Genomic DNA, 16,494 nt, shown 5'->3' on the forward strand with positions numbered 1-16,494 from the left:
CAGATGTATATATAAAAGACTTCATTTATGTTGAAGTAATGTCTACATGTATTGTATAATGATGTGTGTGATTATATGTGCATAAAGAATAAAAACCAGATTGTCAATATTGGTAACCTTGAAAGGAGGGAGAAAAGGAGAAGCGGGAATAGGAATATGGAGAAAAAAAATAGAAAATGTAAATGTAGCATGTATGATATAAAACTATCTGTGTAACATGACATATTTATGTGACCACCAGAAAGTGAATGAAGACCTGGTTTCCAAAAAGTTAATGAGAATTGCTCTAGAGTTGGTAGACTCTCAGGTGTCATTTGTTTGCAATTTTTTATTTGATTTTCTAAAATTTTCTTTGCAGTGAGCATGTAATATCTATATAAAAAGGAAAAACCTTTTTTTCTTGTGAAATTGATTAATTGGACCCTTAAATATGTGCCAGGAACTACTTTAGTTGTGGGGGAAACCTGTGGGAGAAGGGGGGCTTAAGGATCTGAGGGTATGGGAATGGCCTCTGAAGTCAAATACATTCTGAAGAACTTAGTCAGCACCTCATTCCTCCCACCCTCTCAGTTTCATTTGGAAGTTGTAATCAAAAGTTCAGATGAAAAGTATGTCTCAAGAACATCTGAAACTTGTTTCTAGATTGTGCATCTGAAGACCACAACCTCAGAAAGTAGTTCTACAGAAAGTAGTTTCACTTTCAATGTGGCACCAAACAAAAGGTCACAATAGCAAAAGGAGTATGTTGGAAGGTGGGCCTGTGTGCAGTCTCAAAACTTTGCATGATGGAGGAAACAGCCGCAAGCTTCCAAGCCCATGAATGAGTGCTTATGAAGTTCTGTGAATAGTAGGAAAGGTCTGTAGTCAAAATGAGAACCCAAAGGCTGTGCCCTGAATAACAAAAGCTCTTAACAAAACACGAACCGTTATATCCAGAAAGATCAGGACATTATGAACTACACTTCATTAGTAGTAAAGATCAAATACCTCCTCCCACAGTGGATAAGTATGCATTTAATTTGGAAAAGGCTTATTTAAAAAGTGATACCATTGCCTCCCATTATAAATGAATAATTTCATTTTGTGTTTAAAAGTGCCCTTTTGGATTGAGCTTTAATAGTGAAATCTATTAACATTTACTAAGAGGCTTACCTCTTTTAAGTATAGTTAATGTACTTGGATATAGCCAGTTTCTCATTGAGAAGTTTGAGTTTCAAACCCTGAAATAACTACTTGTAATCCCCTCTGTTAGGCAGTTGATGCAACCTGATGCTAACTCAGTTGGTTTGTTTCTTTTTGCCTTCTAATCCTCACCGAACCTAAGCCCTGCCTTCCAACCCTGACTTGGGGCAAAGCCTTTCACCACGAGAAGCATAGTTATTAGCACATTAAAAAGACATAAGGACTGAAGAGTGTCCTTTGAGTAAGGGGATAGGGATGATATAGTCATTTCCATGATTTAGCAGTTTTAGTGGAGTGGTAAGGAGCCAAAGCTGATGTGCTAGTTCCTTTCTCTTCCCATAATGAAATGCCTGAGAGAACTTACAAAAAGAAAAGTTTTTTTTTTTTTTTTTTTGTCTCATAGATTTGGAGGTTCCAGTCTATGATTGATTGGCCCTGTGGCTTTGGGCCTGGGACCAGGGAGCATAGCATTAAGTGGAGCAAACTTGTTTGTATCATGAGCTAGGAGAAGGAGGGGAAGAGGCCCTGGTCCTGTAGGCCCTTTTAAGGGCACTCCTTTACTGATCTAGGGATCTTCCACCAAGACCCCAGTAGCAACATCCTGGGTACCAAACCTTTAACATATTGCCCTATGGGGGATATTCAAGATCCAAACTATAACATCCTGGTTCTAGTGTATACTAGTATCTCATTATAGGTCTAATTTACATATCTTCAGTCACTAATAATGTTGAGCCTTTTAGGCTCTTATTGGTTTTATGAACGCCCTCTTTAACCCAAGTAACTATGACTTCCTTTTCATTTGTAGGAAACTTTATTCTGGATTCAAGGTATCTTTTAGATATTTGTGTTACAAATAGCATCTCCCCACCCAGCTTGCTTTTCACTTTCTTAATGATATTCTTTGAAAGAATACAAGTTTTTATTTTGATTAAGAGAACTTTTTCTTTTTTTTAATTGTAAGTGCTCTTTTATGCCCAGTTTGAAAAATCTTGTCCTAGCTTGTCCTACATTTTCTTCCACATATCTACTATTTTACTTTTCACTTTAATATTTGTGATCCATCATAAATAATTTTTATGTACATGTGAGTTGAGAACAAATTGACATTTTTATATATAAATATAAAATTTGTTTAACATCATTTTCATTGAAAACACATCTTTTGTTCTTCACTTGAGTTGTAGTGGAACATGTATGATAAATCATCATATATGCGATGGTCTTCTAAGCTATCCTGTTCCAGTGTTTTATTTTGTTTAGCATTGTACCAATATCAATTCTTAATGAAAACTGGTAGTATATGTTTTCTGATTTTTTTCTTCTTGTTCAAAATCATGACTACTATTCTAGGTCATTGGCATTTTCATAATCAATTTATGAATTATTTTTAAACAAATCATCCCACCAACAACAACCTGGGATTTTAATTGGTATTGTATAAGTAACAATATTAACACTTTCATCTTATGGGCATGCTTAAATTTCATTTATTGTAGATATTTTACTATCATTAAATTTTTTTGTTCTATAGAATGTTTTCATTTTTTTCAGTTTCAGAAGTTTTGCTATATTTTCAGTTGTAGATTTTTTGGGTCAGTTGCAATTGATGTTTTTGATATTTTAAATGCTATTTTAAATTATTTTTGATTGTTGCTGCAATATACATAACAAATATATTTTGTATGTATGTATGTGTATATATGTACATGTTTTTAAAAAGGCAGCCATATAACCAGTTACCTTGCTAAATTAATTTCTTAATTATAATAGTTTGTTCACTCTTTTGGACTTTCTATGTTTCAGTTTTTACATTATCACAGATAGCATATGTGTACATAGAAAAAAAGCTTAATCCTTTATAATCTTTATACCATTTTTTATTGTACTGGCTAGTATCTAGGATCTCCAGAAGTAGAAAGAGTAGGTAGACATCTTTGCCTTTTTCTCCAAATCTAAAGAAAAACTAAATATTTTTTCATCAGTGTGATATGAGGTAAATTTTAGATGATGTCTATTACATTAAGGAAGTGTCTTTAAATCCTACTTTTCTGAGTTTTATTATCATGGACAGATGTTGAATTTCATTAAATGCTGTTTTGTAACTCTGGGAATGATTCTTCTCTTCTGTTAATGTGATTGAATTACATGAATTTGGTTTTTAAAAATTTCCTTAAATTGTGGTGAGATGCACATAACATTAAAATTTGATACCTTAACCATTATTTTATATACAATTCACTGGTGTTAATGATATCCAAATTGTTGTGTATCCATTGCTACCATTCTCTACTCCACTTCGCAGCCCCTGGAAACCACCATTCTACTATCTGTCTTTACAAATATGAATACTTTTTTGTTTCCTAATATAAGGAGAATCATACAGTGTTTGTCTTTTTGTGATTAGGCTTATTTCACTTAGTATAATATCCTTAAAATTTGTCTATATGAATTTATTTTTTTGTGTGTGTGCTATTGGGATTAAACCCAGGGGCACTCGTAACATTAAGCTATAACTCCAACCCTTTTTGAAGACAAGTTTTCTTGACATAGCTGAGGCTGGCCTCAAAGTTTGAATCCTTCTGCCTTAGTCACCCAAGTGGCTGGGATTAACAGATATACACTACGGTGACCAGTTATATGGACTTCTTTTGGGATTAGTAAAGCAACTTCACATTCTTGAATTAGATTCCATTCAGGCATTATGTGTTATCTTTTTTATATACTTTTGAATAAGATTTGTCAAATTTTATGCTTTTTTTGTACCTTTATTTTATTTATTTTTGGGTGGTGCTGGGGATCGAATCCAGGGCCGTGCACAGGCTAGGTGAACACTCAACCATCGAGCCACAACCCTAGCCCCAAATTTTGTACTTTTATATAGGGTTTTGTGTCTGTCCATGTTGTCTTGTATGTTTCCTTTTTTGGCTTAAAAAATTTTTAAATTTAACTGAGGCATAAAATTTGTACAACTCTGTGGGGTACCATGGGATGTTTCAGTACTGTTTCCTATCATGTAATAGCTTTACTAGAGTTTGTTTCAGATTATAATGGAATCATAAAATGAATTTAGATTTATTTCATTTTTATGTTTTCTTTCTTGTTTTGTTTGGTTTTGGTTCTCTGTAAAAGATTATATAAGATTAATATTATTGGTATTATAGTTGAAATAAATGAGCTAGGAGTTTTCTTTGTGAAAATATTTAAGTTATAAATCTAATTATTTTTATTATATAGGACTATTAAAATATTCTATCCCTATGTAAGTTTTTTTTGCCAGTTTTTAATTTGTCCATATTTATCAAATAATATAATTTTGGGCTTTAAATAGTTTATGATATTTTCTTATTAAAGTTTTAGTATCTGTATGATTCAAAGTAATATTCCCCGTTTCAGTCCTCATATTGGTAATATTTATGAACTTTCTTTTTGTGTGTTTAGGTTTTATAGGCATTTAATATTTTATTAATCTTTTCAAATCATCTCAGAACAATTATACAGTTAGTTTTTTTTTCATTAATTTATGTTCTTTCATTTTATACTATTTAGATATGATTCATTGTTCTGTTTGTAGCTTCTTGGGATAAAAGTGTAGATAATTGATTTCCACATTTATTTTTTGCTCAGATTTATGTTTAATATTGTATATATCTTCATAAGTATATATTTAGCTCAGCTCAATTGTTCTTATCACTTTTATTAAGACATACAAATAAGTTGCACTCATCTTAACTTCACATTTTGGTGGTTTGGTAAAATTTATACACCTGTATAAACAAAAACAAAACAATGATTTTATTACCCACAACTATTTCCAATCTTTTCCCAGATAATTCTGCCACTTGTGTCTCCAAGAAACCATAAACCTGACTCTTGTCAATATAGATTAGGATTTTTTTCCCTAGGCTTTCACATAAATGGAATTATACAGGTTTTATTTTTCTGATTCTACCTTTTCATTCACCAGTTTTGAGATTAATTCTTGCAGTGTATGTCAGTATTTCATTCTCTTTTATTGCTAAGTAACATCCCATCACATTAATGCACCACAATTTATTCACCCATTGGTAGAAATTTCAGTTTTTTTCAGTTTGGGGCTATTATGAATAAATCTGATATGAACATTCATGTACAAATTTTTATGTAGATGTTTTCATTTATATTGCATAAATTTCTAGGTTTTGAACTGCTGGGTCATAGAGTAAATGGTATGTATAACTTTTATAAGACACTGCCAACTTGTGTAAGTGTCTATACCATTTTGAAAACCAGCAGCAAAATATAAATTTTCCAATCACTCCTAGCCTTGACCACTTATGGTATCATCATCTTGGAATTTTTAGCTTTCCTAATTTGTATAGTAGTGCTTCACAGTGGCTTCAATTTGCATTTCCCTGAAGATGGCTTTCAATATTTTTCATATAATTGATGGTCATTTCTCTCTATTAAGTACATGTTTAAATCTTTTGCTCACTTCAAGACATAGGTGATTAAGGTCCACCTTCCTGCAACCTTAGGTTGCACCTCACAGCTTCAGCATTCCATAAAGGAAAGAAGCCGCTACCTTTCACAGCAAAGAGACTGATCCCCGCAGCCTGGGGTGGGTGGGAGAAGTCATGCCTGTTCTGTACTACCAGCAGAACAGGAGAAGGATCCCATTTCTCTGAAGAGAGTTTGAGGTGACAGTAGTGGACTGGATGGGTTAGGAGGTCCAGTTGTATAACTAGGAAGCCTACGTAAGAAAATATAAAAGGCAAATACATAGGAACCTGTTCCTCCATTGTCTAAGTATGTTCCTCCACCAAATCCAAACCCTTGATGATCTAGTGACTGCTAATCCATTTGACGACAACTACAACACTCTTTCCTACACCACAATCTTCGTCACATCAGTGTCTCAGCCCTGATGTGCCTTTGGAAGCTAAATGGCATTCAGAATGTCACCTCATGTTGCCCCCAAAGAATTTCTTCCCCATATTGTGATCCTTACTCAGGAATCAGCCACATCCATTTCCCCAGAATCCTATAGGCATGGGTTTTAATCCATCTCATGCTGTAAAATTTTGGTCACACAATAATTCAAGTTTGGGAAATCCACTTTATAATAATGTACTAAGAATGTTAACATGCCTAATTGATATTTAGACAAAATCCTCTGAAAGCCTCAGATTCCTCCACAGAATGTTAGCCAAGTATCTAATTCTGATTTGGCATCTAATTTTATTCCTGGGAATAATTCAAAATTTACTTCTTCATTAGAGTCTAATCATTCTTTGTTTTATCCCCAAATACTTTTGGTCAGGCAAAAGCACCACCTCCCAAAACAAGACTTTAGTAAAGGAGAAACCCAAATCACCAATCAAAATTTGCCTGTTCATCCCACTCACTTGAATATGGAGGATATAGTGACTTAGAGTAATATTGAATTTAAAAATGTTAAAACAATTCAGTAAATCAAGAAAACAGCCATTTGAGTAGCACTTAAGCTACAAATAACAGCCTTATAAATGGGACCCAGAACAAGCCAGGACACCTAGAGGAGCAGTAGATGCTTGTACCACCAAAAACTGCAATAAGTGCTATCTCCATCTAAACTGTCATGAACATTCATCTTCAACCCACTGTATCCTTGTGGAATTTGTACAAACGAAGTAGCTGATGATCAGGATGCCATCTTATGTGAGGCCTCTCCTCATAAATGGTTTCATCATCCTGTACTGGAATAACTGAAAGAGTATATGGCCTACTACTCGCAGAAGCAGTCTGGGGCTGTGCTACCTGTGTGGAAGATGAAGATGTCCAGTTAATGCCCACTAGAGAAACTTTTGGTCCACCTGCAGTGGGCAATGATGCTTAGTCACAGGCATTAACTAAAGCAGGGTTTTACATCTGTGTATTATAGAGGTTCAGTGATACAGGATTTAATGTTTTATATTTTTTGAATGCACACACAAAAACATTACCTTTCAGTTTTTATTAATATATTATTTCCTTACTAGTGCAACTTTTGTTTTCATTGCTCTCTAAGTCAAAATAATGTGTGTGGAGGAATAAAGGAAAAAATGAATGGGGTCATTAGTATTGTTGAGTTGTAAATATTCTTAATATAGTTTAGGTAGAAATCCTCTAACATATATTTATGTCGTAAATACTCTGTCTTTAGTTTTCCTTTTAATTTTCTTAGTGGCATTTCTAAAGAGCAGACTTTTTAATTTTTGATAGATATCAATTTATCACTTCTTTTTTATAGGTCATATCCTTAGGGGCCTAGGTAAGAAATATTTATGTACATTTTGTAATTTATAACTTATTCTAAAAATTTTATAGTTTTAAAATTTATTTATAGGCTTACAATCCATTTTGAGCTATTTTTTTCTGCTTATAGATTTTGACATGTTATTTGTTTCATTCAGTTAAAAATATTTTCTAAACTCCACTGCCACAGTTTTATCAGATCTTTGCTTATTTAGAAGTATGTTGGTTAATTTCAAAACATTTGTGGGATTTCTTATTTACCAATTATAAATTGAAATCTAGTTTAATTCCAGTGTATTATATCAATCATTAGAAATTTGTTTAGGCTTAACTTATGGCCCACCCTCTTGTTGATTTTGGTTAATGTTCTTCAGTCTTTTGATAATAATGTGGAAATAAAAATTTTCACTCAAAAATTCAGCATTTAGATGTAATGTTCTGTAAATATTAAATTAAGTTGATTAATAGTGTTCTTCCAATCTATATTCTTATTTATTTTATTTTTTATTTTTAGATACACATGTCAGTACTGTATATTTTGACGTATACATACATGGAGCATAACATATTCTAATTAGGATCCTGTTCTTGTGGTTGTGCATGATGTGGAGTTAACACTGGTCATATGTTCATATAGAAGGATAGGAAAGTTATGCCTGATTCATTCCACTCCTTTCCTATTCCCACCGCCCCACTCCCTCACCTTCATTCTCTACCTCTCCCTTTTCTTCATTCCCCTTTGTCTAATCCAATGAATTTCTATTCTACCCTCCCCACCCTCTCTTGATGTGGGTTAGTATCCACATATCAGAACATTCGTACTTCGATTGTTTGAGATTGGCTTATTTTATTTAGGATGATATTCTTCAGTTCCATCCATTTCATTGTCAGTTGAGTTGCTGTAAACATTAATGTGACTGCACCACTGTGATATGCTGATTTTAATTCCTCCTTTAGGTATAAGCCAGGGAGTGGGATAACTGGATCAAATGGTGGTTTCATTCCAAGTGTTCTGAGGAAACTCCATACTGCTTACCAGCAATATATGAGTGAAGCTTTTCCCCCACATCCTTGCCAACATTTATTACTACTTATATTCTCAATAATTGCCATTCTGAGTGGAATAAGATAGAATCTCAGTGTAATTTTAATCTGCATTTCTCTAATTGCTTGAGATGTTGATCATTTTTTTCAGATATTTTTTGACAATTCATATTTCTTCTTCTCTGAAGTGCTGATTCAGTTTCTTTGCCCATTTATTGATTGGTGTGTGTGTGTGTGTGTGTGTGTGTGTGTGTGTGTATGTATATGTTTTGGGTGTTAAGTTTTTTGAGTTCTTTGTATATCCTGGAGATTAATGTTCCATCTGAGGTGCATGTGGTAAAGATTTTCTCCCATTCTGTAGGCTCCCTGTTCACATTCTTGATTTGTTTCTTTTGCTGTGAAGAAGCTTTTTAGTTTGATACCGTCCCACTTATTGGTTCTTGATATTCAGTTTTATCCTTGCTCTAAAACCCGGTTATTCTGGAATCTCAATAGAAACTCCAAGGTCTTTACTGGCCCTTCTGGCTTGGCAGGGTTTGTGACAGCTGTAATTTGTTTTTGCAGTATTGGATTGCTAATGAAACCTATTCTTTTCTTTTCTTTCCTTCCTTCTTTTTTTTAATGGAGTTTCTCTTATTTTTACCATAAGCAACTTAGGAGTCAAAGAGGTAAGGGAAATTTTTTATACAAATTTTTTAGGATTATCTAAATGTACTGGAATGTTTATGAAAGTATTATTCATAACATCCCCAAGTGGAAACAATCCAAATGCCTGTCAACTATAGAAAGAATCAATAAAATGTGCTATTTCCTACAATTGAATATTATTCAGAAAAAAAGGAGATGACATGCTGGTGCATATGACAGTGTGAATTAATCTTGAAAAAGCATTAAGCAAAACTATAGGGAAGTAGTTGAATAAGCTATACCATGGAGTACTATGTAGATGTGAAAAAACTGAGCTGATATGAAGTGATTTCCAGGACAAGCTGGCAAACAAAACCAGCAAAACTGTGCCAACTATGCAGAACATATTTATGTAGAATGCAGAACATTCTATATTTATGCTAAGTTACAAAGTTACTTCTTAAGTGTGCCCTCAGTGGTTTTTACCACTTTCATAATTTTGGTGGGACCAGGAACTCATGGGAGCACCAGGGTTCTCTTACTCCTCGCTTCTTGGAGCTGACCGGCCTTGCGCATTTCAAAGTGACTTTCCACATCAAGCCATCTGGCTTCATCCAGGGTGAGATGAAGCCCCAGGTCCCTAGCTCTCCGCAGCACATGAACTGGGCATCTTCACACAGTAGAGGTCTAGCCTGCTCTGCCTGCTTGACCTTGGTCCCCCAGCCTGAAACCTGTCAGAGTCACTGCACCCTCGGCCAGCATGGGCCCTGGCACCTGGGCATCCAGCTGCGCTCTGTGGCCTCTCCTCGGTTCTGCTCAACCCGACTTTCCACCGCATCCCTTTACACCCTTTCTTATTGAGTTAGCATTTATAGAAAAAGCAAAGAAATTGCATGAGGAAGCTACTAATAAGCACAGGAGGAAAGAACCTGTATTAAAAGATTGAAATTCTCTTGCTCTGGTGACTTTGTGGCTTTGTAGCGAACTGACTCCAGATCAGAAGGTTGTGTGTTCAAATCATGTCGAAGTCATAGTTACCCATTTTCCCAAATGGTGCACTAGGACATTTGAACATGGAAACTTTTTCAAGAGCAAAGCAGTATCATTTTCAAATATAAAAAGAATGATTTAATTAGCATATGGGTACTGATTTTCACCCTGATCACCTCCATCGAAAATTTTGACTCTGTGACCCCACTCACTTCCCCATGCATCTTGCTAAGTCACCAAAAGAGCAGTTTTGAAAGCAAATCAAAACCACCAACAGGAAAATAGAAAATAGGAAAAGGGCAAAAGTAGTTCACAGAAGACAAAATAAATATTTTTAAATATATCAAAGAAGCAATTTCTTTTCACAACAGAAAACCAAGGTACAATGAAATTTTGTTTGTTTGTTCATTTATTTATTTATTTTTAAGTGCCAGGAATCCAGCCCAGGACTTTGCACATGATAGACTAGGGCTCTGTCACTGAACCCCACCTCAACCCCTCAATGACTTGTTTTTAATCTAAAGTTGGCATGATCAAAAAAGTCCACACTAAATTGCACTGCTCACACTTTGTTTTAAAATAGTTTTTAGATGTTTATGAACCTTTATTTTATCCATTTATTATATGTGGTGCTGAGAATTGAACCCAGTGCCTCACACATGCCAGGCAAGCCCTCTACCAATGAGCCACAACCCCACCTCTGCTCACACTCTTAAAGCTATAAAGGAGAACAGAAACATAAGACTATGAATAGAGGAAATCAAAATAATGATAAAAGCATAATTTTGGTTTAGCCAGTTTAGAAAAGTTCTCTAGTGTATTTCTCAGTATGGCTTCTGTTTCTTTTGTTGTAGAGTTCTTGCAGGAATGACACCCTTGTATGTGATGCATATTTATCACTAAACAGATGGACAATTGTGTTTCTCCCTACTATGCGTCCGTAACCTCCTTTCACATATTTCTTCGGTTACATCTTTTCTCTGCATTGAAGGGCCTCTTCTCAGTTTGTCCACTGTCTGGGAGTATGATTTTTGCAACTTCAGTTCTGTTCTTTATGATTATAATTTGGTCATTCTATTTTAGTTTCCTTATGATGTTTCTGCATCTTATTATCTCTCCTAGTTGCTCCATAAGGATTTTTAGAAAATAGACTTTATTTTTTAGAACATTTTTGGTTTTATGGCAAAACTGAGCAGAAGACAGAGATTTTCCACACACCTCCTACTCTACACAAATACAATCTCCCCAATTATCAACACCTCCCCCAAAATTTGATGTATACATTGCAATTGATAGTTTGCATTAAGACTCAATCTTAGTATTATATATAATATGGTTTTGCACAAAGTATTATATATTATATGGGTTTAGACAAATGTAAAATAAACATATATCTACCATTAGAGTATCCTACAGAATAGTTTCACTAACCAATTCAAATAATACTCTCCGACCTGTCAGACCTTGGGTCTCAAGTAAATGTATTCATTCATCAGTATTTGGCAACTACTGTTTGAGATAGAATTGGAACTAAGACATAGACTCTGCTCTGAGGTCACTGTCTGGTGAGGGACACCCAAGGGTTATAATATAATGCAGAGTGATAAATTGTTGTGTGCAGGTGACTAAAATCATTATCTTCTCTCTCCCTCAAAAGCTTATCACCAATTTTATTCGGATCTGATGTTCTTTTAGGATATAAAGAGTTTTAGTGAAATTTACCCAGGGAAAAGAAAACTTAGTACTTTGGGGATAGTAGACAGTGTGTGCCAGATCTCAACCAAGCTAACCATGGGATCTACAATTTGACAAAGCTGGCTGAGCCCTCTTGCTGATGACCTGTAGTGGGACCTCATCATTTCAGTTACATTCTGTCTCTGTGGAGTACATCACTTCCCATCAAGATTCCCATCACAAAAGGAACAATACGACTAAACAGATCCATGGTACATCACATCTAACTGTCACATGATGTTCTACATGAATGCTTGTACATGATGGAAGGAGGAGGGAGGGAAATCCAATCTGAGATGTGGGGTGGATCCATCATTTTTCACGTCTTCATGTGTCCAGATATACCTCTTCCAGCTAGTGAATGGCCTTATGTTTGTTTCTTGTAGGGAGTTGTCAGCTTCCAAATCCTAATGAAGAATAAAAGCAAGTGAATGTTTATTAGACAAATTATCTATCATTATTATCATTTCACATTATAAACAAGAGGGGCCTTTTCCCATGTGCAGTGCTGTAAGGAGTATTCTTGGGCACCAGAATCAGGATCTGGATTGCAGGGCAGAAAGTAGACATGAGGACTCTGTCTCACATGAACAGCAAGGCCTGGGCGACAAAGTGTGGAGAATACCTGGTCTACACAACAGGTATTTATGGCTGGTATAAAGAACAGTACACCACATCAGAACATGTTGATGGAATTCTTGTGATTGTATATATTATAATCATTTTAGAGAATTTGAAAATTATCACCCCACACATCTCTAGATGTTCAACTAAATTTAGACGGTTTTACAAAATTTGGATCATCTGATATTCTCAGTTTCTCTGATAATCCATTATGAGCATTTTTCCTTGCCTTTCAGTTTTAGATAATAGAATTTAAGCTGGACTCAGTAGCTCATGCCTGTTCTCACAGCCATTTGGGAGACTGAAGTAGGAGGATTCAAAGTTCAAGGCCAGCCTCAGCAACTTAGCATGGCCCTACATAACTTAGCAATGACCCTTTCTCATAATTAGAAAATGAAAAGGGCTGGGAATGTGGCTCTGTAATTAGGTTCCCTGAGTTTAATTACCAGTACCAAAAGAAAAAAAAAGAAAACAGAATTTAAATTTGCTTATTCCTTAATATATCTTGTGCACAAATTACATGCTTCTATGCTTCCTGCTGCCATCTCCCTGCAGTATTCAAATCTGGTTTACTATGAAAATGGAGCTCAATTTCTGTCATCTCCAGACAATTTCCCAATCTAGGATAATCCCTCAGACTTCCAGAGAACACTCTCTTTATTCTTTCCTTTATTAGATTGTAGGATCCTCACATCATATCTATATTCATCTTTAGATCTCAGGACACTGCAGGATGAGCCCTCTGCTCTTAGTACAGATGAATTCTTCCCTGTTTCCTACTTATCCACAAATGTCCAGGCTCTTTTCCTGTGGTCACACACCTGCACCATGCTGCCCAGCTTCCTTGTGTTATGTGTGGGCACATGACTAGTTCTGGCCAATGGAAGAGAAGTGGGACTGAGAGGAGCCACCTGTAGAGCAGGCCCATACATTCCCCTCTTGTGAGTTTCTCCAAGTTCCTTCCCTCCTGCTGAGGGATGCAGACTGGGGCTGAGATCCAGGGTGGGGATTGGTGAAGGCATGAGATGGAAGAACTCTGGGCTCATGAATGCCTAAGGGAACAGAGCTGCCCCCCAACCTGAGTACCAACCAGTAATGACAAGTAGACACAAAGTACAGCATGAGGCCACTGAAATGATATAAGTTGTGGGGTGATTTGGCATGGTGTAATGAAGACGTATGCTTTAAAACCTGATCATAGGACTAACTTACATAGGCATCTCCCTGGCACACCAAAAATACAGAAGGAATTTGACCCTATCAGTTTTACCTTTGGACCCTGCTGTTCTTGCCCCCAAACCCGTGATCCCTCAAAATATTTTTAAGTCTGTACTCAATACAATGAAAGCAGGATTATGCCAACATTTTAACTTTTTTTGAGGAAATATTTTTGAGAACAGACTTCAATAACACATTTTTAATTCTATGGCTTTAAAATAATTAGCGGGGCACCGTGGGACACACCTAAATCCCAGCAACTCAGGAGGCTAAGGCAGAAAAATTGCAAGTTTGAAGCAAGAACTGCAACTTAGTGAGGCACTGCCTCATAAATAAAAAATAAAGAGTTTAGGATATGCTTCAGTGGTGAAGCACTCCTGACTTCAATATCTACAACCAAAAATTTTAAAAATAAAACAGTATAAAAATATATCACATGATATACCAATTTCATTTATCTACACTTATTTTTAATTTAATGAAAGTATTTTTATCAGTTATATTTGACATAAATGACTTGGTATCTTGTCCACATTACAATATACTTATTATAGATTCTAACCCTTAAAGATTAACTTAGCAATCACTATTTATGCCTTTTCAAGTGTCCTGGATCAAGCATTGCATAGCAAAATATTTTCAAAATATTTTTCCATCAATTCTTTTTAAATGATTAGTATTACCATGTGAAAGCTACATCATGAATGGTCAGTGTGATGTATCTTCATTAGTGATATTGACAATGGGAGTTGAAGTGTCCTGGTGTCAAAGCATTTTACTTCCTTCATCACAGAGACTTATTTATTTATTTATTTTGAGAGAGAGAATTTTTTTTTTTTTTTTGTAGATGGACACAACACAGTGCCTTTATTTTTTTTATGTGGTGCTGAGAATCGAATCTGGGTCCCGCCTGTGCTAAGCGAGCACTCTACCACTGAGCCACAATCCCAGCCCAAACAGAGACTTAATTTTGAGCAATCTAGGAGCATGCTGTGTCTATGAAGGCCTCCACCACCCTCTGCTTCCCCACCTTATATAAGTATAGGAGGGTATTTTCTCCCAGCTCCTTTTGGGGCATAGCAGATGAAAGACCATACAGAGGCTCTAGCCATTCTTCCAGGGAACTAAACACAGGCTTCCCAACAGACATCCTGGTATACAGCCCAGACTTTGCCCCTCTCTCTGGGAATGAAGAATCATCAAGAAAAGAGAGGGCATGGCAGTGGGCATGGAATCAAGAGATTCCCAAATAATCTTTCCAGTTTCACTTGCTTTGAGTTACTGGCTTTTAGTTCACTTTAAAAATCACTACTTTTGGATGTCTGGCAGCTGAGCAATGTTAATAATCTCTGAGGTGTGAATTTGGTCACTTTTCGGGGATGTGAAGGCCACCTTTGTCAAAACCATCGACTCTTCATTTGGATCTGAAAGTGTCTAACAGGGGACTTTGATGTCAAAAGGCTGAAAACTACACCCTCACGCCATGCTGATGCTACCTTGTTCCAAAAATACAAGTCATGAAGAACCATCAGTGTAGACGGTGCATGCACAGACCACTGTCTGCTTCACCTCCAATCACTGCCACCTGCTCCTTCATCCCATAAATGACCCAGAAGCCTAGCCTCAGGGAGACAGATTTGAGATTCCCACCTCCACACTTGGCTGCCTTGTGAAAAAGTTCTCTTTTGCAAAATTGTCTCTAGGATGGGAATACTATGTCAGGCCTGGTTTGGTAACAAATCAGTGCCTAGCACCTACAAAAGACTCCACTTTCTCCACTTAATCTTGGAGCTTAGGAAGGAACAAGTCTGTTCTTGAACACATGGTTTAACTTTGTCTGTTTCTTCAAAATAAAGACTTGGTTTATAGGGCAAGAAACTCATCAGATAACTAAAAGTTTGTCATTGCTCACCTCTCTTGTAGCTAATTGTGGCTACAGCTCAAGCTGATGAGGAGAAGTGAGCAGAAAGAATGTGGGGACTTGGGGAGCAGCTCTCATGGAACCAACACAGCTATGCAGCATTCTGTCCTCTTCCCCCCTCAAACTCTATGAAATCTGGGGCTAGGGACAGACTCAGGGATGAAAACCAGCTCCAGAGAAGCTGGGGTAGAAAGAGAGTGAGGTGAGTGGGCACAGTCTGGGTCAGCATGAAGCCCCACTCCTACTTCTTCCATAGCAGAAAGAAGATATTCTCTCCCTCCCTCCCCAGTTTCTCCTTGAATCACTGTGGGAACTCAAGCCAGACCCTTCCCTCTTCTGGAACATATATTTCTTTCTGAAAGTGGTGATGTCAAGCATGCTTCTGAGGATCTTGTGATTTGCCTGGCTCCCATTGGAGCCCACTTCTAATAGAGAACCTCACATTTGCTTTGGGGATCCACCCCCTCCCCCATGTCCATGTGGCTAAATGAGACTGATGATACTTTCTGACATTGGAGAGATGGGAGACATAGGGTATCACATTTCAGGAATGATGAAACCCCTGGGAAAGTGCTAAGTGGCTCTGTTTCCATGAACGTGCCAACTGCAGCACACATGAGCTATGAAAACAAGGACAGGGTGTACCTGCATCCCTCCTGGGAAGATAGTAACATGGGACCCTGAAGCACCACCTTGTCCACCCTAACCAACCTGGGGAACTATATAGCATTTACCACAAAGGTCTGTGTATTAGTTCCTCTCTAACATTTAGTAGGACATTTGGGAAACCAAGGCCCAGTAACAGGCGTGGACTGGCCCAGGGCACAAGACAAGGACAGACTCCATAAAAGACTGGGTCTTGACTTGCTAAGTCAGGACTCAGTCAACTAGCAGGAGGT

At 36.6% G+C, this 16,494-nt stretch overlaps 1 pseudogene; it reads left to right on the forward strand.

Moving 5' to 3' along the window:
- The first annotated feature begins 217 nt into the window (after positions 1-217).
- Positions 218-7,039, forward strand: LOC143410551 (pygopus homolog 1 pseudogene; annotated as a pseudogene).
- The last annotated feature ends 9,455 nt before the right edge of the window (positions 7,040-16,494 follow it).

The sequence above is a fragment of the Callospermophilus lateralis genome, chromosome 11 (assembly GCF_048772815.1).
Source record: "Callospermophilus lateralis isolate mCalLat2 chromosome 11, mCalLat2.hap1, whole genome shotgun sequence".
Taxonomy (NCBI): Eukaryota; Metazoa; Chordata; class Mammalia; order Rodentia; family Sciuridae; genus Callospermophilus; species Callospermophilus lateralis.